Raw genomic sequence first — 23,345 nt, 5'->3', positions numbered from 1 at the left:
GGGCCAAAAATAATATTATTGGGCCAAGCTTAGGTTTATGATCGGACTAGTGCTTTTTGAAAAGTATTATGGGCCGTCTAGTTGTCATTAGCCGTCCAATCAGGTCGGCCGAGTCCTATTGTGAGAGGGATTGATTTCAATAAGGGTGAAGAAATCGAATCATGGTACAACAAGAGGTTTCGATGTTGGAGGCGTTGAGAGCACGAAAATGAATCTGATTCATTATAGAGCTTGGTTCAGAAACCTATTGAGACTAGGATTGGCCGAATCCTAATTAGATTAGATTGGGGAGTTTTTGTCTAGATACATCTTTGGTTTGGTGAGGCGTAGGTTTGTTGCTATAAATAAAGAGTCGTAGGCAACAATCAAAGCCTTCCAATTCAACACACAAACTGCCCTGCACAAACTCTCGCTCTATGCAAAGCCTCTCAACAACCTTGAGATTTTTATTTGCCCTTTTCGCCAGCGCATCTTCAGGTTAGATAAACAACATTGTGAAGGCAATCGGTGAACATCTTTAGGTTGGATAAACAACACTGCTCCGAGACCGGTTGGTTACCTATCCAAGTCTCGGTCAAGAAGGATTTTCGAGTCCTCACTGACGGAGGTCATCTTATTAGCCTTCTCAGCGAAGTGATGTGTTATAGATTACCAGGCTCAGCACATTGAACGTCGAGTTGTTTTATGATTAGATATTTGCAAGCAAGTTTTAGAGTTCGGCATTCTGACGGCCTAACCACATTTACCATCAAGACATATATTTCCTTTCAGTACTTGTGTCTGTATAGTTTGGTGCCAATTTGGCATGCTTATACTCTCAAGAATAAAATCACTGTGACCAAACCCAACGTCGACGATTCGTGAACTTCGCAAGATTATCAGCCTTGTCTTCAGGCTCTAGAACCCGAAGGCCGAGATGTGTTTCTACCTCAGTCGTAGTTGTAAGATCAAGAAGTCAGTAGCTTGCCCAATGCGATATCAACACATTTTACTCCCCGGCCGAGCTCGGCCGATGAGTTGGCACGCCTCGCACATAACCGAATGACATAGTTATCTTATTAATTACTTGGCCTGCGAGCCATGTAGGTTTGGTAGTTTTTAGGGTCAACAAAAGGTCATGAAAACATATTTTACATGATGAAAACAATTCCTTTGTTGCACTATAATGAACTTGTGCGACTAAATATAACTCGTTGCATAGAACTTAGGGGAATGAAACCACTTTGTCGTGCGCAAGTTGATGCAACAAAGTGATCTCGACGCGATACAGTACATGAGACGCTTGACATTCATGGCCAAGAAGTTTGTGTGGTAAAATGTGATATTAGATATTAGTTGGCATAAACTTTGCACGATGACGGTTTCATCGCGAAATGGTTAATTTTTTATTAATTGTTTTGTTGACAACTTTTATTTTTTGTTATGGTTACATAATTCATTTAAATAATAATAGTTTTATTTTTATTTAAATTGTCACTATAATGAATGGAGAAAAAAAAAATAACTTTTATAAATCAAAGAAATATGTACGTACAAGTAAAAAGTTTAAAAGTAAGGAAAAAGAAACTTATAATATATTTGGTCATTAAATGGGGTCGCCTACGGGTTGGGCTGGAAGTTGGGCTGCTGGATGGGTTGCGAGTCGGGTTGCGAGTTAGTGTCCTAGGGATGACGCTGGTCAAGTTGCTGGACGAGCACAGAGGTCGACAGGTGCTGTGGCTTGGAGGTAGAGGGGCCAACAACTCTTGGTGGGAGACGGATGCCATTCGAGCTAAGGGCCTCAGAGCTTACTCCTCAAGTTGGCAACCTCATATATAGTTTAGTGACGCCGGGCCCCTATGGTTACAATGATGCTAAGGCCCCAATAACGCGCTGACGAGCCTGCGCCATCCCTCGACAATACTTCCCCAGCCTCTGTCTAAGGGTCTAATCCAAGGTCCCAATTAAGTTATGAAACCCCGCATCCTCGAGCAAAGCCATAGACTCGACAGAAGTGTCCCGGGGAAGCTGAGATACAGACTTCTAAAGGACGGTTTGTCTCCTCTCCACCATTGTCGCCTATGACAATAAGGCAAGAAGTGGATTAGTAAGAATTAATATTAAATTAAATTTTGTAATATTTGGAAGCGTAAAATAGTAATTTCAAATGAAGTATTACTTACATGCAGCTACTCGGCGAGCTCATCTCCATGGCAAACATAAACGTCTTTAAAGACGTCTATCTCAAAGAATTTAGAACCCCCCTAAAAAAAATAATAAAAACACAAAGACAATGTTAGTGCATAAAATAAATTGAATATTTGTAAAAAATTGAAAGTGCAAATATTAAGCACTTATTACTTGTCATCACACCTCCATCGTATAAATAGATACTAAGGCGATTTGACATCCGATGGTAAATTAAATGGATTTTCTTATTTTACCTGGCGGGTGGTGTCAACATCGGATGCAAATTCCATGTTAGGAGTCCAAGCACGCCAGTGAGTACGACGTGCACTAGGCGGAAGCGCCACTGGCGCTTGTGTCACGTCGGGCCCTTTGGGCACAACCATTGGAGGCTTTATTGTTGGTGGAGCACTTATCGTAGTAGGAGGTGGTGGAGGAGGTGTGGGGGACCACTGTTCACAGCTTTCTGAGTAGGTATAAGGCGAAACATCTACAAAATTGAAAATGAAATAAACAAGTTCCCCTAAAATAACTATTGTCAACTACACTTATACTTTCATATAAATAATGTAACTAAATTTTCTTAATTAATTCCACAATTAGTAATTGTGGAGCCTAAAATAATCCCAAAATTCTAGAGGCAACACGTGAACTTTTATTCAAGAAAGACAAGATTTCCCTCAATAAATGGGCAGGCTTCTCAAATGCTCTTATGTGCAGATTGCATCCCTGGAGGTCTCATCAGCTGAATACGACTGCCCACGGCTCACCTGCCCTTGGTAAGGAATTAAAGATAAGGATTAATTACCCAAATCCTATCTTTAATACATTCCCATTTGAAGATTGACTCTAATCAAGTAAGTAATCCCAATTTAAATCAATTACGGATAATTACTCCATTATCTCAAGATATTATTTCCTATTAAATATCTTGAGAATGTTTAGAGAATATTTCTCCATAAACACAATGGCTGGCCCTATCCCTATATATACCCCAGATTCTACCAAATTTTTCAGAGCTTTTGCAACCCTAAAAAAGCCCTAAACACTTTACTCTTAGAGAAATAACTTAAGCATCGAAAATCCGTTGACCTAACCCCCCTACCTTGTGGGCTTGTGAGGCTTAGGTCTTTGATCAAAGGTGTTGATTGTTTTGTAGGTGCATTTTCATCAAGACTGAATATGGTGGAAATTTACATCGACAAATTGGTGCTGTCATTAAGAGCTGATTCAAAATACTCGAAGAAGCCTCTCGCATTTGTTTCTTGAATTTTCTATTACGTTGAATTTATCACACGTTGTATCAATTAATTTTTCGAGAAATGTTTCTTGATCAATCCCTGGAGAAAGGATACAATGGTAGGAAATTCAAAAACTATGACGAACGGAACCCTATACGTGGAATGATTTGGAACGGAGAGTGCAAACAAGGACATAGCCCCACAATGGAGTTTCTCAAGGCTCAATGTGACGGTGGAAGGAGCCCCACCGTCGCAAAGTCACCCATTTAACACCACCACCGTGACCCAGCAACCATGACAAGGTCACTAGGCCATGGCACCACTTCCACCGCCGTTGCCCTTGCAGCGCTGCACCCAGCCAAACACTAGGCATAAGGCCCAGTCTATTTCTAAGCTCATGGGCAGGAGGCCCAAAACTTGGCAGCTGCCATAACAGGCCCAGGGTAGGAGGCCCAGCCTACTACGACAACAAGCCTAAACTCGAGCCCAGAACGCAGCAGCTGCTTCCAACCAGCAGGCCATGATGTGGCAGCTCAACGGCCAGGAAGGCCTGCGACCATCCAAGCCCAAGGCGAGCAGGCGTTGGTACAACGTGCCTCGCGCCCTGCGACCCATTCCAACGACTCGGTCCGTGACCCAATCTATTCTAAGGCCACCTCCAATAATCCAAATTCCGACCACCGGACCCGTGATCGATTCAGGGTTACTTCCACCCCATTTTTCTGTAGGTATGCCTACTTTGGGCTCAAGCTTTATACCTGCAGTCTACTATACTTCCACCACACATGGAGATGCCCATTTTCCAGGCTCTTCTAATCCAAATGGTGAGCACCACTTGCCCCAGCAGGTCGCCAATTTGACGAACGCCCTCGCACAACAGACCACCTTGGTGAACCAACTCCTCGGGCGCATCGAGATGCAGTAATCTATCCTGGTCAAGGCATAAATTTAACAAATAGGACTCTTTACGCTCTAGAAAACAGGAGAACCAAGCAAACCATTATTCTTTGTCAAGCAACAATGTAATTTACCACACTTAACCACAAGAAGCTAATTGAATTATATTGCTAGTTCAGCCTCAAATTCATCTTCCAATCTTACTAGATGCAAAGTCCTAAGGTGATCAATCAAAGAACTCAAGCAAAGACCCATTCCCCAAACTTGAATAACACTTTGTCCTCAATGTGAAGTGAAATACAAGGCATGCAGCGAGTTAACAAATAAGGAAAAGTATAACTGAAGAAAAATAAACGGAAGAATAAAGAGTAAAGTTTAGAACTCCCCTGGTTAAGTGGTTGCTAAAAGGAGACTTACCACACACACCAGCTTCATCTTCATGCATCGAATGCTTGGGTTGCCTCCCAAAAAGCGCTAAGTTTAAAGTCTTCAGCCAGACATAACAATCTTTATTTAGGATCATTAAGGTACAAAACCTCCTCATTCATTTGTGGGATAGGCTCCGGGTATTGCTTCACATGATGGCCATTCACCTTAAATGTCAAACCACTCTTCATATCTTGAATTTCCACAGCCCCATGGGGATATGCTTGCACAACTAGATAAGGTCCAGTCCATCTAGATTGAAGCCTAGTGGGAAATAACTTGAACCTTGACTTTTTCCACAAAACTTTTTTGTTTGGTTCAAAATATTTTCGAAGTAAAACTTTGTCATGAGCAACCTCAAACTTCTCTTTCATTCGATCCACAACATTAATCTAAAAACAATAATGAGGATCCAAATGACTCTTCAAAGCTTCAAAGATCTGAAATTTTATGGTAACCTCTTGCACAGTCATGGTTAGTAAACCAGCTTTTACATCAATTTTAGTACCTGCAGTAGCCATGAAAGGTCTACCAAGAATGAGAGGTAGCTTATTGCTTGGAATTTCAGCTTCTTCCAAGTCCAAAACAATGAAGTCAGCAGGGAGAATGAATTGATCAACCTTGACCAGCATATCTTCAACAATACCCTTTGGATATTTCACAGAATGATTTGTAAGTTGCAAAGACATAGAACAAGGCTTTAACTCCTCCACACTTAGATGTTTGTACGCAGAGTAAGGTATAAGATTGACACTTGCTCCTAAGTCAAGTAAAGCTCGTTCAAATTTTCTTTCTCCAATAATGCAAGGAACTGTAAAGCTTCTTGGATCCTTGAGCTTTGGTGCCAATTTTCGTTGAAGCACTACATTTACTGTTTTTGATAACATCACCTCTTCATAATGTCCATACTTTTGCTTGTGAGTACACAATTCCTTTAAGAATTTTGCATATGACGGAATTTCTTTGATGGCTTCAAGCAATGGAATGTTGATTTGAACTTTCTTGAATTGATCCAATATATGCCCTGGGTACTGATCTTTTCTTCCCTTCTGTGCACACTAAGGGAATGGTAGAGGAGGATCATACACCACTTCCTTAAGCGTTGGATCGAATAACTTTCTTTTTGGCTCAGATGGTGGTTGTTTTGAACTCGTAAACGAATGATTTTGCTGTTGGTCATTCATATCTGTGCCTCTCTCCTTCTCCTTCTCAACTTTCTCATGCATCTCTACTTTGTTGTCAATCATCTTCCCAATTCTCAAGGTTGTAATGGCCATCACACGCTCATTATTTCTTGGATTAATTTTTGTTTGGCTTGGAAATTGCCCTTATGCTCGCTCCAATTTGTTCAAAGTAATAGCTATTTGTCTCAACTGAATCTCAAAATTAGATTGAGCCTTTTCCAACAAGGCATGACTTTGCCTAAGCGATACAACTTCCTGTTCATAACGGTCGGTTTTCTTTAAGAGTTGAGATAGCATATCCTTGATAAAAGGGTCTTGTTGTTGAATTGGAGGAGCTTGATAAGGCTACTGATATTGCTTTGTTGAATTTGATGGTCCCATGCTATTTTGCGAATTTCACCAAGATAAATTCAGATGTTCTCTCCATCTCGAGTTATAATTATTGGAGTTGTTGAATTGGAGGAGCTTGATAAGGCTACTGAGGCGCCCACATAGACCGCCTAGGCACCTGCCCAAACCTGCCTAGGCATCGACTCATTTAGGCAGAAAATAGATAACTTTCATTTTGCATTTTATTTTTTTTCAATAAATTGTAAGAGACTTGTCAAATACTTAAATGAGCACACATTATATGCTAGTTCGCCATGTTTTCATTATGTTCCAATACTTCATAATATATGTGTTATTCTATTTTGTAGTTTATAATGAAATTATATATATTTTAAGTATAAACATACACTTATTTACATGAAATATAATGGATTTAGTTAAATCCGCCTAGTCCGCCTAGGCACCTAGACCCCGCCTAGCCGCCTAGGCGCTAGGCCCCAGCTCGCTGCCTAACTAGTACCTAGCGTCTTTTAGAACCTTGCTTCTGAGGAAGCATAGTTTAATCCGTAAAGTTGGCTAATCTGCATAAACAGCTTCTGCTTCCAGCATGCCAAACTAATTTCAATCGCAAAAGTGCTCATTTTTCTCCTTTCTTCATCTTCACTCTTCAAATCTAAGTAAAACACATAACTAAATGAAACAAACTAAATTCACTCAAAAACATTACAAAGATCTAAACTAAAGGGCCTAAAAATGAGGAGTTGGATCAATGTCAGGGACCATTTGCGATAAAAAACCTTATTTTGTGTAATCCACGTGTCACCATTTGATTGGATTTATGGGTCCCACATACAAACTAGCAGAATAGTTGACGGAATTGACCAAATTGATGTAAGGTAGTGGATGTCAGGGACAACATTGATTGATTTTGAAAGTGAGGGACCAAAATGATGAGTTTGGTCAATCTTAAGGATCATTTGTGATAAAAACCCTAAAAGGAATTATAAACATCATCCTCAAATGCATAAATTAAAAAATAGGAATTGGTCCACAACTCTTAATTAACACTATTGTTCTGCTGGTCATTTAAGATTTCCCTAAACTGCTGCATCTTGCTGCTCTTCAGAACGCCATTGTTGGTAACCCCTCTTCAACGTCTCATTGGCCAAGTTCATCAACTCTTGGTTCGTAGCATCAAGATTATAGTTACACTATTACACAAGAAATGATTACAATATAATCTTTATAATAAACTATTTAACAAAATTTTTTTTCTTATTCACACTGAATAATAATTCATCCATCACAAACTTCTTAGGCCCTCGAGAACATATTTCCAAGACGTCCACTCCGCAGTAGAACAGTTGGTCTGCAATGCTACCGCAGCCGAATTCGTAAACTCCACATATCTTGTCGTACGCCGTAGACTCATATCATCCGACATGATTTGGGGACAGTGGCTTTCCTCTATTTAAGCCCGAACCGCCACTCTCCTATCTTTCTTATTATTGGCCATCTTGCAAAAACCTTTGGGATAAACAAAACTGGCGAAAGAATAGGGCTATAAAGGAAAACAATGTGAAGAAAACTACAAAACAATTGTGCTTATAAAGAACACAAGAACTTTGTGCAACGCATGATTCGTTGCGCGTGAAGGACTAGAAGTGTTGCGCGACTAAACTTTCGTTGCATAAACTACGAAATAAATACGCAATAAATACAACGACTTCAACACGCACCGACCATTTCAAATTTAATTTGCGAGACACAGGTTCATCACGCAATGGACGAGGTAAATGCGCAGTAAATACAATGACTTCAACACTCATTGACCACTTCATAGTCTTTTTTGCACGATGAATATATCATCCCACAAATGTTGGAGCGACGAAATTGTCATTGCGTAAAGGTCTACACGATAACATGCACATATTTATTTTATTTCATCTCAAAAACAGTTTCTCAAGATACTAGTGTCATCAAATTTTGGTGTAAACTAACCATCAAAGTTAGTTAACTCCAAAGTTCGACGACCGGTCAATATTAATATTTTGAAAATCTATTTTCAACACGAACCAAAATAAATACAGTCCGTATACAATTATTATTCCAAATAGAAATTAAATGTCATTATTTAATAAACTATAAATACAGTAAAAAAAAAAAATTATTCTAATCCTCCACTGGTGGTTTAGGTACTTGCTATAGATTTGCCTCACGTTCAACATCAAACTTCAACTGCCGGAAATGAGACTTAAACATGTTGTCGATGCACTTCATTAGATTTGCGTCACTTTTGTTATTGTCCCAATTAGGCTGATATGCAGAAATTAATAAATTATAAATCTCACTAATATATTTTATATATGAACAAAATTATTATTTACCTAATTAATTAACACGTACTTCTAACTCATCGATCAAGACCATCTTTATCTCCTTGAGGACGTCTCTCCAAGACTCCCAATTCACATCGCATTTTTCACACACTAATACTCCAACGCCGCACCTAAATCTGTTTACCATTTACTATTTCACAAATCCTATTAATTCTGCATAAGTGATTCAGTAGGGGCTCCGATCATAAGTGTTTCTAACGCGTGGTGTAGCTCTCTTCTTTTTCTAGTCTACCAACAAAATATAAACTTATAATAGCCAATTTAAATATTTAAATAATTTATACAACAAACAAAGATTGGAATAAGCACCAGAGTCGGCCATTGCATACGGAAATTCAAACAAAGATTGGAATAATAATACATAAAAAGTAAGGAGTTTTCAGATTGAATTGTGAAGAGGAAGGGTGAAACTGTCAATTTAAAGGAAATTTGGCTTCTTTGAGGTTTCATCGTGCAAAACCCTATAGTAAATATGGCATTCAATACTCTGACTAAACAAACTAACCATCTAGTAAATGTTTGACGTTTACGTGATGAAGATTCGTCGTGCAATGGCATACATGCCATACATGTTTTTTGGCGCCAAAATATAGGTTTCTTTATGTTTTTTTGAGAACCTTTGCATGACGGAGTCCGTTTTTCGCCGTGCAAACAGTTATTTCACGATGAACACATCCATCGTGCAAAGAGTTTGGCCCCTTACATTTTGTACGATGAAAGTGCATGACAGATTCCTTTGTTCGTTGCGCAAACTGATTTTTCCCCACAAATTGCTCTTGGTCGCATAAAGTTTTAACACGCAAATGATTTTTTCTACTAGTGTATAATAAGTCTAAATTAAGCATTGTATTTCGAACTGAGAAAGAGCTGAGGTACTTTGATACATGAAATGAATAAATACACAATTGAATTGAATATACATCAAGGAAATCTTAATACAAAACCCGTGGAATGCAAAGATTATTACAAGAATTGAATGAAAGAATATATATATATATATATATATATATATATAAAATAATTGAATGAATAAGTAAATTAATTAATTAATTAAAGAATAGCAGAAGATATAGAAAACGAAGCTAAAAACTCAAGCATCATGGGGTGCGATCCAGTGCCTGCCATTAACGAAGCTCTTGGCGAGGAATGGATGAGCCAAGTCGTACTGAAGCTTCGGGGCACATGACACCCCTCGCAGGGCTTCTGCGCCAGGCCCCCTGCACTTGTACATTCCCAGATACACACTCCCACTGCATTCCAACAATTAGTATAGGTCAGGTGGCTGGGAAATTCAAACTTGAGAACTTAGACATAATGTGAAATGACATTGTTGGAACCCTCATTTGTGCCACATCGGACATAGGGAGAAGAAAAGAGCAGTTTAAATAGAAATACCCCTCTTTTACTAACATTGAAGCCTTTTGTGATAAAGCCCCACACCTGAGGATTGTGCAGGTGGTTAAATGGGGACAATATTGGTGTTCTTTTGAGTGGGCCTTCAACCCGTCGACCTGAAAAATTCCACATGGTATCAGAGCCAGGAGATGGGCCCGTACTGCCACATGATTGGGTGGGTCCCCTTTGGCCCCGTGTGATGTCCATGTAGACCAAAGATGCCACGTGATTTGGGTCCCCGTTTGGCCCCACAGGCCCTACTTGGTTGCTAATGTCATGTGCGGGGGAGTGTTGGAACCTTCATTTGTCCCACATCGGATAGAGGGAGAAGAGAAGAGCAGTTTAAATAGAAGGGTTATTATACAAAATGGTCCCTGAGATTGAAAATCAATAGAAATGGTCCTTGAGATTGTCCACCATCCATGATTTTGGTCATTCTATTAAAAACGATTTTGGGCAATTTTCAAAGCTTTGCAACTCAATCGTTTCTTAACCAAACGATTTTGGTTAAGAAACAATTGAGTTACAAAGCTTTGAAAATTGCCCAAAATCATTTTTAACGGAAGGACCAAAATCATGGATGGTGGACGTATACGTAATTGACTTTGACTACACGTCTCATAACAGTTGTTAGCCACTCACACATAGTTACACACTCAGGTAAATATTCATGCATTCTTCTTTTTTAATCTAATCTGCATATGCAAGAAATTATGGTAGTTGAATATAAAATAAAAGGGAATGTGTAGTTAATTGCTTTGTAGCAATACTTGTGTTGTTCCAGTCAGCCCAGGCACCATGTGCAACCATATCATCGAAATAGGTGTAGGAGTATAAGATTAGGGAGTACTTCCCCATGGCCTGACCAACTTACAACGGACCCGTACCTATAACCCGGCTGTTCGGGCAAGGATTTCCCTCGTATAGCTCCCCAGGGGTATGGCACTTTTGTTGGTTGTCGAGCGAGTTCTTGCTACTTGGTGTGCGGCAAAAAAAGTTTGTAATTAGTTTGAAAGGTGCTTTTGTGGGGCCTTTGGTGTAGGCCTTGAGGCTCACAATCAAAACTAACAAGGATTTGAGCGTGCCACTGTTATCTTAGTATAACAGATTGTTGAATAGGTGTGATTTAAGCTGATTACTTGCGCCCCAAGTTTCTTAAACTTCTTTTTATCAAAGGATTGTTGCAGATGGGTTAAGTCTACATTAAGTTCTTTTTCTTGCCTTGTAAACAAGGACTTTTAGTTCATAATCTTGTATGTCCAAAACAAAGGGAGTTCAAGGCCATTTCAACCACTTCCTTGATCACATTTTGTTTTTAACGAGAACACGTTCATTACATAACTAGATTCAAATGCAAATAAGGCTCTTAACTAGAGAACGGTTGAAAACATCTTAAATACATGCTGGAAAGTAAATTAAGCGACAGATCTACTAAATAAAAGTGCAAATAAAGTGATTCGAGCAACATTTAACCTTGTAGGGCATGGTCAAACTTTGTTGCAACCATTTCTATTTGGGTTTACAGAAGGTTGTATGTTAAGAGGGATGGAAAGTAAATAGGTTTTACATGAGAGAATTGATACTACAACACTAAGGGAACATAGCAGAGCTTCTATACTAGACAAAATGTGGCTTTTCCTAAAGGAACTATTGTTAAAAGGACTGATCCTAGACAAGTTTTAGTTTTCTGGGTATAAACTGGCTTGAGAGTAGAGTTTGTATGTCTTTTGATTGGTTGGTTGAGTGTCTTTGTCTCTGGTGTCTCTTCCTCATTTTATAGGCAGTTTGGCCCGACTGTCTTGGCTTTGCTATTGGCCGATGGCTTTCGGGGGGTAGTGAGTCTCTTATTTACTTCTTTACGCCATCAGAAAGTGATTTTTGGCTGGTAGTGAGCTATTCTCTATCACCCATCACTTCAATCATAGGCACATGGCCTATACTGCAATTGAGACAACCTCACTTTGCTTTAGGCCTCTACTGGGCTTCGGGCAAGTCCCCATTTGCTGTGGCACCCATGGGCTTTCTTATCATAAAGCCCAATGTTAAATATTAACCCAAACAGTACCCCTTTAATCATTGTTAAGTTTGCTATTTGAGACATTAATAATGATTAAACATTAGCCGCATGCTTTAACTCGGGACTTGCACCATTTAAACAACCGTTTTTGAATAACCTTTGTACTTACCCATGATCTCCAATGTCAACTAACCGCCCATTATATAACCTCCATTTAAATTTCTCGAATAATGCTTATAACAATCATTATTATCTAAGTTTCTAGAATTCCCAGAATTTCCAGAATTCTCTTGTCTTTGCAGTTCTTTCTAGCTTTTTGCCTTCAATCTTCCTTATTTCCTTTCAAAATTAACCATGGCACCTAAACTTCACCCTGCATGTGAGTCTGGTGAGGGAATCGTTAACCTGCGCTGTTGGCTCAACGACTTTCATCGTCCTCGGGCTAGCCTGTTCATGTCCCTATCACAGTGGAGAACAACATGCCTGATGCTAATTGGTTCACTCACAACCCTCAATCCGTCGAGGTTGTCATCTTGGCCTCCAAATGGTCCAATTTCCGAAAGGGCTTCCCACTGATGAGGGATGAAGCTTGGTCACAACGAGTAGACAAGCTCAAGCCTATCTGGAAGCAGAAGTGGATGGCTAATGGGATCTACGAGCTCATCATGCTCTCCAAGGTCACTATTATTGCCAAGCCCGAGCTTCTAACCACAACTCTTATCTTTTGGAACAATAAGACCAATACATTCGATTTTGGGTTGAAGCTTGGTCGTAATGGGTTCTATGTCTCCTACAGTCCTAGACATGGCTCAAGTCTTTGGGTTGAGGCCTTCAGGCAGGTGCGTGGACATCACCCACAATTGGTCTTCACCCTTTTACCCGACTGCTGCAAGGTTAGGCGCATCTGAATCCATCACTCGTCTAGAGTATATAACTCCTCGACTTTCAAGTGCTAGGGATGTCCTTCGAGGGCTATATCCCATTTTCAAAGAAGACTTTCAGCCCACCCTCCTCCACTGCAGATAGGGCTTAAGAACATATGTACTTCCTTCTATACTGGTTAAACAAACATGTGTTCCTAAACAAGTCCAAATGAGTAAAATTGGAATAGATTCCCTTGGTGGAGGCACTCCACTCCTTTGATGACATACCATCTCGTCTTTGAGTTGACTGAAGGCGAGCCCTTCGAAACCATCCTCAACGGGCCAACTTGGATAATCCATTTTTGGCTCCAATGATATTTCCTCGAGTTCCGAGCCCCGAACTTTGAGTTCCCCAAGGGAGTAGCTTTAGCTCGCATCTTGGCAGAGGCTTCTTTTATGAACCATGTGAGCCTTGCCTGCCTTTATTTCTTCAGAGTTTATCGAACTTGGGCAGACTTGGAATGAGATGCCTTTTTGCTCAGGAGGTACCCATGGTTCTCGGACCAGATCTTCCAAGATGCTTTTGGAGATGATGCCAGTGGTATTTGCAAAGAGAAATTCATAAGCTGCATCCAACAACATGACCTAGCTTAATGAGTGTGCAGTGACTGAACCAATTATAAGCACAAGCTAGAAGTTTACCACCCAATTTCTATGGTAGACAACTAGGCTTTAGGCAGATGATCCTAGTGCCTTACTTTGCCTCCATACACTATGGAACCTTCTTCCGCCTTCGCTCTCCCTCTGATGTGACTTTTCGAGCAGTTCAGTGTAGCTTGGAGGTGATGATCAGAATTGCCCACAAGTCCGTGGCTCCTAATTTTGAATGCACTCCTTACTTTGCCACTTGGTGAGAGGCCAAGTGGTCGAAGAAGTATGGCGGGGACATCATGGAGACCCACGATCGTTTCTTCGGGCATGTTTTCTTTAACTCTCTCTCCTAAGAAAGAAAAGTTTGAAAGCTGGAATGAGGCAATCAACCAGAAGAACCATGTTTCTTTCTTATAGGTATAACTTGTGGCCTTTATTCTTTCTTTTTTTATGATGGTTTGCAATCTGTAGTTGACTAACTTTCACTTTGGTTTTGCAGCCTAAGGCAACACTGAGAAAGTGGATGTCGAGCCAGAAAAAGAAGTTGTAGATGCTTTGATCTTCCAAGAAGCCGCTGATAAGGTAGCAAAGCAAGGGGCAGCATCCAGCCAAGCTGTTGGTGATGCTGGAGAAATTTCTAAACTCTTTGGTGACTCAGAGGCTTGGGCTGGACCTGAAGTGGAGATAGGGGCACTTTGCCAAGCAAGAACAACAATTGTGAAATCCTTAGAGTTTGAGCCCAAGGAGATGCCTCAGGCTCCACTTGTTATTCATGGCCTGAGGGGTACTCCTACAAAAAAAAAGGACTAGAGCTCAAACTTTTCAGGCCTCCAAACCTATCTTTGCTCATCCAGCTGAAACAGGCAGAAAGAAGCAAAAAGCTACCAATAAGTGACTTAACCTTAGTTTTGATTTTCTTGAAGTTTGAACTAGCACCCTTTTCTTTCTTGAAATCAGGGCCTCCCATAACCAAGAAACCTGGTCCTACTTCTAAAGACGGGTAGTCCGACACAGAAGTCCAACCAGAGGATAAGGCAGTCCTTGCCAAAATCGTCAAGGAGTTGAAGGTATAACTTTCAATCTTGGAGTACCAAGTTAATTTTGAAATTCTTTTCCCTCAACCCTTTAACTAATTCTTTGTTGATATGTAAATAGGATACTAGAGCAAAGATGACCTCCCAGCCTAAGCCTTTATCTCTTTCAACCCGAGCAGTGCAGCCTTCCCCTTTAAGGGCCAAACCCTCAAAGGTATACTTCTTCCTTAATCCTAATCAAGTTTATGATTTTCCAAGTTCAAAACTAACCATCACTTATATTATTTTCGAAGCAAAGGTTAGAGCCTCTGCACCATAAGTCGGGCAAACCTTAGCCTTTACTTCCTCTGCTCCTTCATTTGCCATGGTGGTGACTCCCACTTCCCAAATCAATCCATCAATTGGGGAGTTACTACATTTTGTGAAGGGTGACAGTACTTCAGTAAGTTACTTTTTCCCTAAGCCTTTTTTAAACTTCATTTCAAGTTCTTCAATAAACTCTAAACTTTAACTTTTGCATGGATCTTGCCAGTCTTCTCCAGTGCATGAGGCCACTAACCAGCTAAAACCAACTTTTGAGGAACCTATCATCCTTAAGATCCTTGTGGTCTCAGAAGTGGTTACCCTGAAGACTCCTCAAGCTCTATCTCAAGCTAGTCCGCCTGCTTCTCCTAAGGCAACAGCAACCACAGATGTGCCTTCCTCTAATGCTCAAGGGCCAGCTCAGGTATACAATCATTTTCATTTTTGTCCTTTCTTCAGTTTTAAGTGTAAATTGTTTCTTAAACTCACTTTTTTCTTTATTTCAAACAAGCTTTTGGACCCTTAGGCAAGTCTCTCCAGCCATTTATGCACAAAGTAGTCTTCCCTAGGCCTCCTAAGGCCTCTAGAGTTATAGGGATCCCCTTCCTTAGGCCCAAGAAAGCTGTTGCTGCCATCTTCACCTCTGGACGTCTCCCCTCCATTTCAACTGAAATGGCATCCGCCACTGCTGCCTCCGGGGGTGTTGGAGTGATGCTCCCTTCCACAAAGTTGGGTGATACTTCTTAAAAAACTTAGCATTGACTGGATGTCTTTGCAAGTTCCCTTCCAAATCTACCAAGTAATATCCTCCTCTGTCTAACACTTATTTAATAATGAAAGGACCTTCCCAAGTGGGACTTCACTTCCCAAAACCTTCAACTTGAGCTTCGAAGGGTAAAACTGTTTTCCATATTAATTCTCCCTCCTTGAAGGTTTTTAACTTCACTTTCTTATTGTATGTTTGGGCAACAACCATCTTTCCTTCTTGGATTTTGTTCACGCCTTCAATTTGGGCTAAATCCAAATCTTTAATCCCTTGACACATGGCCTGAATGTATTCCTCACTATGTAAACCAAATTGGTTTTGAAGCCTTGTAGAACTTACATTGATTTCCATAGGGAGTACATCATCTTGCCAGAAGGTTAAGGCATAAGGGGTAGTACCAGTTCCAACTCTCTTTGATGTTCTATAAGCCCAAAAAGTATCTCCCAACTTATCATGTCATTTCTCCTGACTATCTGCTACCATTTTCTTAATAATATTCATCAAGATCTTATTGCTAGCTTCTGCTTAATCATTTGATTGGGAATAGTAAGGGCTAGACTGGATCATCTTTATCTTGAACCCACTTGCAAATTCCTTCACTTTTTTCAAGATAAAAGATGGCCTTCTGTTTGTGACAATCGTCTTGGGCACCCTATATCTATGTAGGATCTTGGTTTCAATGAATTTCTTCATAGTTGCTGAAGTGATAGTCTTTATAGCTGAAGCCTCCACCCATTTAGTAAAGTAGTCAATTGCCACAATTATGAAAGTGTGCCCTTTACTAGAAGCTGGGTAAATTTTCCCGATGAAGTCCATTGCCCACCCTCTGAAAGGCTAAGGCTTCACTACTGAGTTCAATGGTATTGAGGGTATGTGCTGTAGAGGGCTATATCTTGAACAATCTTCACATCCTCTAGCATAGGCTTTACAATCTTTTTCCATATCGGGCCAGAAGTAGCCATATCTCCTCAGCAACCACCTCATCTTAGTTCAAGCCTGATGTGGTCCACAAATGCCTTCATGCACTTCAGCTATTACCCTCATTGACTCTTCCAGGCCTAAGCATTTCAACAAGAGTCCATTTGGAGTCTTTCTCAGCAAGGTCCTATCCCACATTACAAACTTAGTTGCTTACTACCTAATCTTTTTACTTGTGGGAGAATAATGGTCTTTTAAATACTAAATGATTGGTGTCCTCTAGTCTTTTATCTTAGGTTCCTTAGCCATTATATCTAGGCTGAAGCCTCTTTCAAAGATAGAAGGGATATTTCTTCTTTGTATTTCTACATTCATTTCAAATCTTCTTTATTGAACTTGTGCTCCAGAAACCAATTGTGCTATTTCATTGGCAATCAAATTTGCTTTTCTGGGAACATGATTGATTGACACTATAGTACTTTAATAACTCAACAATTGAATAGCTGCCAAATAATAACCTGTCATTGTGATGTGTCTACACTTGTAGTCTCTATTCAACTAACTGATTACTAACTTAGAGTCACCATAAATCTCAACCTCAGTTGCCCCCAACTCCATCAGGATTTCTAAGCTAATTATTAATGCCTCATACTTTGCCTGATTGTTGGTAGTATCTTGATAATCTAGAAGGAATGAATAACAATGTTGACTTCCTTGGTATCAATGATGACAATCCTAGCTCCAGCAGCATGTTGAGTATATGATCCATCAAAATACAACCTCCAAAGAGTGATCCATAGGCTGGTTATTTGATAGGAGCATATTTAGGTGACTTACTTAGCTTGTTTTCGTGCATCTATGTTGGTAATTCATAGTTATTTTAGTCCTTTATGCTTCTTTTGTGTGTTTTCAGGTTCTAAGGGCTTAGGGAGCAAGAAAGTGCATTTTGAGGCTATTTGGGGCACTTTTGGGCATGGATTGGATAGCTTAATCATGGAGCAAAGAGGATGGACGAAATTGAAGCCTTGTATGCTCTTTGGGGACATCAAACAAAGGGCCTAGCCCAATCAAACAAATCCTTTGAGCCATGGAAAACCTCTAGCCCAATCAAACATATTATGCCATGCAAACCAACCTATTTTAGGCCCATTCTATGTACTTAAACCCTAGCCCTTTAAACTAGTCCATTTATCACTTATCACTTCCATTCACTTATCACTCACCACATATCATTCATTTATCACCACATATCATTCATTTATCACTTATCAAACCTTTCACTTATCACTTCCATTCACTTATCACTTATCACTTCCATTCACTTATCACTCACCACATATCATTCATTTATCACTTATCATACTCATAATCATCTACACATTTCAACCATTTAAACTATGCATTTCATCTCACATGCATTTCCACCTTCCTACTTCATCATTTCACCACATTCTCCCTCTTTAACTCATTTCATTATTCATTCACTTTGCATTCATTCAATTCCACCCCACATGCACCCTTTATTCTTCATCATTGCAACCATGGCACATTTACACCAACAAAACAACTCCCATGCCGTGGCCTACTCATATTCCCATTTCCTTTCCAACATCTCACATGCATTTCCACCTTCCTACTTCATCATTTCACCACATTCTCCTTCTCTTTGCAGCCACAAGTCACATGCATTCACACATAATCATTCACCCTATCCATCCTACATTCCACAAACAATGTCACATGCAAAACAACAATCATTTGACACACAAAACAGCACCATTCACCCTTGCCGTGTATCCCCTTCATCATTCCAGCATTCCACCTAATTCACATGCCTTCATTCATTCTTTATTCCACTTACACTCATCATCACACACCTTAGCAATCAACACATGCAATCACATGCATCACAAACACAAAGAACCATCCCCAAAACACTTTGCCGTGGGCATCATTCCATATTCCAGCTTTCCACCATGCTTTTCCATCATTTCCTCCACACAAACGCCTTAAACAAACAGCCATTTACACCTCCACTCCTCCTATAAATACCCTTGCATTCATTCATTCAAGGATCATCTCATTTCATACACAACACACCACAAACACTTCCATCTTCTCCCTAGCCGTGAGTTTCTCTCCATTTCCCTTCCATTTCTCCTCCATTTCTTCCATTTCCATAATCCCCCAATCCATTCAACACACCAACAACATCCCTTAGTCCTTGTCCTACAATAAAGAGGAAGATAAGAGGGCCTAAACGTTCATACAATTCACGTTTGAGTTGTTGGAATGTTTACGCGTTTCTTTGATTTCAATGTTTAAATTCAATTCTCTTTGTTTTGTAATATGAGGAATGGAAGAGAAGAGTGCCTAAACGTTCATACAATTCAAGTTTGAGTTGTTGGAATGTTTAGGTGTTTCTTTGATTTCAAAGTTATGAGGAACTAAACCCTTTTTGGCTAGGGGTGATTTCAATACCATGATTATTTATGTAATATGAATTGATGAATTCCGGTTATGAACTCTTGATTCGTGAATGCAATTGGCTTAACTATTTGATGATTAACTTATTTGTGTTTGTTGATTGAGGGTCGACACTTAATTAGCATGCATGAATATGTGGCTAAAGTTTAAGAAGGTTTCACATAATCGTTACTAACTTATACTTGAAAGTAGTGAAGGTCGCTTGTCACGATCGCATTAAGTTTAATTCTTAGCATGAGTAACATGATGTCATAGTTGCAAATGCTTTGTCAATGCTTATGGTTTTCATTATTCTTAATGATCTTCGATTGTATCTCTATTATGATGACATGTAGGGAACTTTTGAGAATATTTTGGGTTGTCGAATGATGCCATCCAATCCAATAATATAAGGAAAATCTGAGGGTTAACTAGTGATGTCACGGTTAATTTGGGGCATTGTCGTTCATAATTCAATGAAGGAATAACTGGAAATTGATTCATATGCATAAATATCATGTGTGGAGAAAGAACCTCTAGCTAATTCACCAACCATCTTATTTCATCAATTACATTTTGTCTAGTTATTAACTTGTTTCGTTATTTCAATTTTCGTCAAACCTCAATCCCCCTTTTGCTTTAATGTTCAATATAGTTAGAAATCAATTTAGTTTGTGTTTTTAAAGCATTTTGATTCTTTTGGTTTGTCTTAGTGTTTTAACGTTTAGTTTCACATTCTTTGAGTCTAGTTTAGTGTTTTATATTGTTTTTATGTTTTTAAGTCAATTTAGAAGGTTTTAGCAAGCCCTCATAATCCCCGGTCTAGAACGATCCCTCACTTATCCATTCTACTACAATTGTCAAACGAGGGTTTAATTTGAGTGTCAAGTAATTCTCGCATCATTATTCTCCTTACTTCTTGCTGAATCCATTCTTCCTTGCCCGAGTGATCTTTACTGGGTAAAATCCAAAGATTGGCCACTTCTAAGGTTCCTGGGATGTTGACAAGTTCTTTCTAGGATTCTTGATGCTCGAACAAGAAGTCTGCAATTGCTTGCCCCTTTATTGCTCTTTGAGGCACATATTGAAAACTGAACTCTGAAGGTGCTAGAATCCATTTCCCAATTCTTCTAGCAAGCATTGGTTTAGACAGCATGTACTTGATCACATCGGTATTGGCAATGATATGGATATGGCAAGGTAACATGTAATCCCTTAACTTGCAGGTAGTGAAGTACAAGGCCAAACATAGCTTCTCAATTGAGGTATATCTTGTTTCTACCTCAGTAAGGATCCTACTGAGGTAGTATATTGCTTGCTCCATCCTCCCTTTATTATTTTGAGCCAGCAAGCTTTCTATTGACTTTTCAGAGGCAAAAATATAGAGCTTCAAAGGTTTTCCCTTCTGAGTGGGCATGAACACTGGTGGAGACGCTAGACAAGCTTTTACTTTGTCAAAAGCCATTTGGTGTTGTGGGCCCTACTCAAATTCTTTCTGATTCTTCAATCTTAATAAAAGAGTCAACGGCTGAATCTTGCCCGCCAAGTTAGCAATAAATTTTCTCACGAAGTTGATCTTCCCTAGTAGCCTTTGCAGTTGCACTTTGTTGGTGGGGGAAGGGGACTTTATTATAGCTTAAGCCTTGTTCTTGTCTATCTCCACACCTCTCTGTTGAACAAAGAATCCCAAAAAGTTGCCTGATCTGGCTTCAAAAGCATAGTTCTTAGGATTCATTTTCAACTTATGGGTCCTCATTCTTACTAAGGCTTGTCTGAGGTCTTCTATATGTTACTCTTTAGTTTTAGACTTCACCACAATGTCATCAATGTATACCTCCATACTATGCCTGATTAAATCATGAAAAATGGCATTCATTACTCTCTGATAGGTATCACCAACATTTTTTAGCCCAAATGGTATAACTACATATTCATATGCTCCTATGTCCTGGGCACCTAAAAGATATCTTATGTATATCTTCTTTAGCCATTTTTATTTGATTATAATCAACATTCCCATCCATAAAAGATAGAACTTTGTGTTTTGCAACTGCATCTACGGATAGGTCAACCATATACATGAGGTATTCATCCTTAGGCATGGCTTCATTAATGTTTCTATAGTCGACACAACATCGGATGGCATTAGTTATAACTTTTATTACAGGTACAATGTTGGCCAACCACTCAACATACTTTGCATGTCTAATAAATCCTGCCTTCACCAGCCTTTCGATCTCTTCTTTGACCTTTTCCTCTATCTCTTTTGACATTCTCATTGGAGCTTGCTTCACAAGTTTGTGCCCTTCCTTGATAAGAATTTGGTGCTCCACTAAACTGGGGTCCAATCCAAGCATCTCTATGTCATGCATGCAAAACAATCTTTGAATTCATGCAGAAGGTCTACGATCCTTGCCCGATCTCCAGTCTTCAACAAACCTCTAAGTTGTATTGGCCTTGGATCATCTTTAGTCCCTAAATTAATGGTTTCCAAGGGGTTTTATAACTCTGATGCTGGCTTATCAGGCTCTGTACACAAAAATTCAACTGACTTTGGACCCTTGGGTACATCATCTTGCCAGTCCAAGTCATATATACACTTAGCCATGTGAATGGCTGCTTCTACTTCATCTCCTAAAAACTCTTCTTTTTCTCTGTCCTTGGTAGTTGAAGCTTCTTTTTCCCATTATGCCTTCTCATTGGCTGAGCTTTCTCTAACCTTTTTTTTACTATTTCCCATATGCTAGCAATCTCTTGATTAAAGACTTGACTGCAACCATTTAGTCATTCATCTTCTGTTTAGACATCATTGATGTTGGTGGGCTGAGACAATGTGGGGCATGTCCCATTCTTCCTTGGTGAGAGACAATCCTTATTTTATGAGTTTTAAGGCCGTCACCTTAGTAGGGCGACCGTACTCATCAGCTCTTAAACACTGCAGGATCTCAATATTAGGATTGTAAAAACTTGTTTCAGCAATATTGGCTATGGGGAGAAATGGCTGTGACTCGGCCTCCATAATCTCCCAGAATCCTGACTTCTCAACCTTAGCCTTATGGTAGACAGCAACTTGTTGATGTAAAGCGGATGGCATATACGGACTTTGGTGAATCCAATCTCTCCCAAGTAATGCTCCATAAGTAGAGCTGTTATCTACCACAAAAAAAGCTGGCATGATTTTCTTGGACCCCAAGTCTATTTCCAAAGGCAATATCCTATGTGTTCTGGATATGGCCCTAGAGAAGCTAGAAACTGTAAGATCAGTGGGAGTGAGATCTTCTTTACTTCTACACAGCCTCTTCATTTGCTTGAGTGTGAGCACATTGATTGCCGCTCCACCATCTATCAATACCCTATTGAAGGGTACTTGCTCCAGATGAGCAGTTACATATATGGGCTTTAGGTGGTTTGCCAGGGCCAGGCTTGGCCTACTGAACACTATTTGGTCAGAATATACCCTATTGGGCTTCTTTCTTGCAGGTTTGGGCAAGTCTCACTAATAGGTCTCCCATCCTTACTAACTATATACCATTTTGGGTTGAGTCAGGCTGAATCTTTCTTAGTAACTGGGGGAAACTGGGTTCATTGTCCTCTCCTTCCATCCTTGTTTTACACTGCCATGGTAACTTGGCCGGGGAAGGTTTCACATCTACCCATCTTGGCAACTTTGCTTTTTTATCCTCCACTTCCTCAGAGGCTTCATGATTTCTGAATACTTCAGATAAACCCTTGGGCTCTGAATGTCCCATTAACCTCTGGAATACATTTTTAGATGTCTCTTTCTCAGCTACCCGAATGATATTCTTGTGGACATCCTGTTCTTTTGTCTCTCTTCTTCTTGCTAGTTCTCGATTAATAATGGCACCTGATGCTGGCACCTCGAGCTCACATTCACAGTGGCATTTGCTGCACAACATTATTCCATTAACGACAGCTGTTTAGGGTCTGTCGGGCAACCTTCTAACACTTTCCATGGGCCTAACAGCTTGCATTCTCTCTTTGCTCACTTCTTAGGTAACCTTTGTTTTTCCTTTTTCAACCCAGTTAAGGTTGATCATGTTGATTAGGCCATTTGGGAATAGATTTGTGATAATCATCATATTAGGCTGGAGTTTTTCTAGCTATAACTTTCCTTTAACTATGAGATCCTGGATCTAGTTTCTAAACTGCACACAGTTAGCTATAGAATGATTGAAGGTGTAATGAAGTTTGCAATACTTTTTTCCTCTTAGCTCTTCTGGTTTGGGAATCTTTTTGGTGTTGTCGGGCAAGATAACTCTGGCCCTCAC

At 39.8% G+C, this 23,345-nt stretch overlaps 1 pseudogene; it reads right to left on the bottom strand.

The window, feature by feature from the left end:
* Positions 1–9,733: 9,733 nt before the first annotated feature.
* Positions 9,734–23,345, bottom strand: part of LOC103964562 — a 37,375-nt pseudogene continuing 23,763 nt past the window's right edge.

Source organism: the organism of the source record quoted next, unplaced genomic scaffold (genome assembly GCF_019419815.1).
Source record: "Pyrus x bretschneideri cultivar Hongxiangsu unplaced genomic scaffold, Pyrus_bretschneideri_v1 Contig30, whole genome shotgun sequence".
Lineage (NCBI taxonomy): Eukaryota > Viridiplantae > Streptophyta > Magnoliopsida > Rosales > Rosaceae > Pyrus > Pyrus x bretschneideri.
Note: the sequence above shows the minus strand (reverse complement) of the source record. Positions and strands in the feature narration are given on the sequence as shown.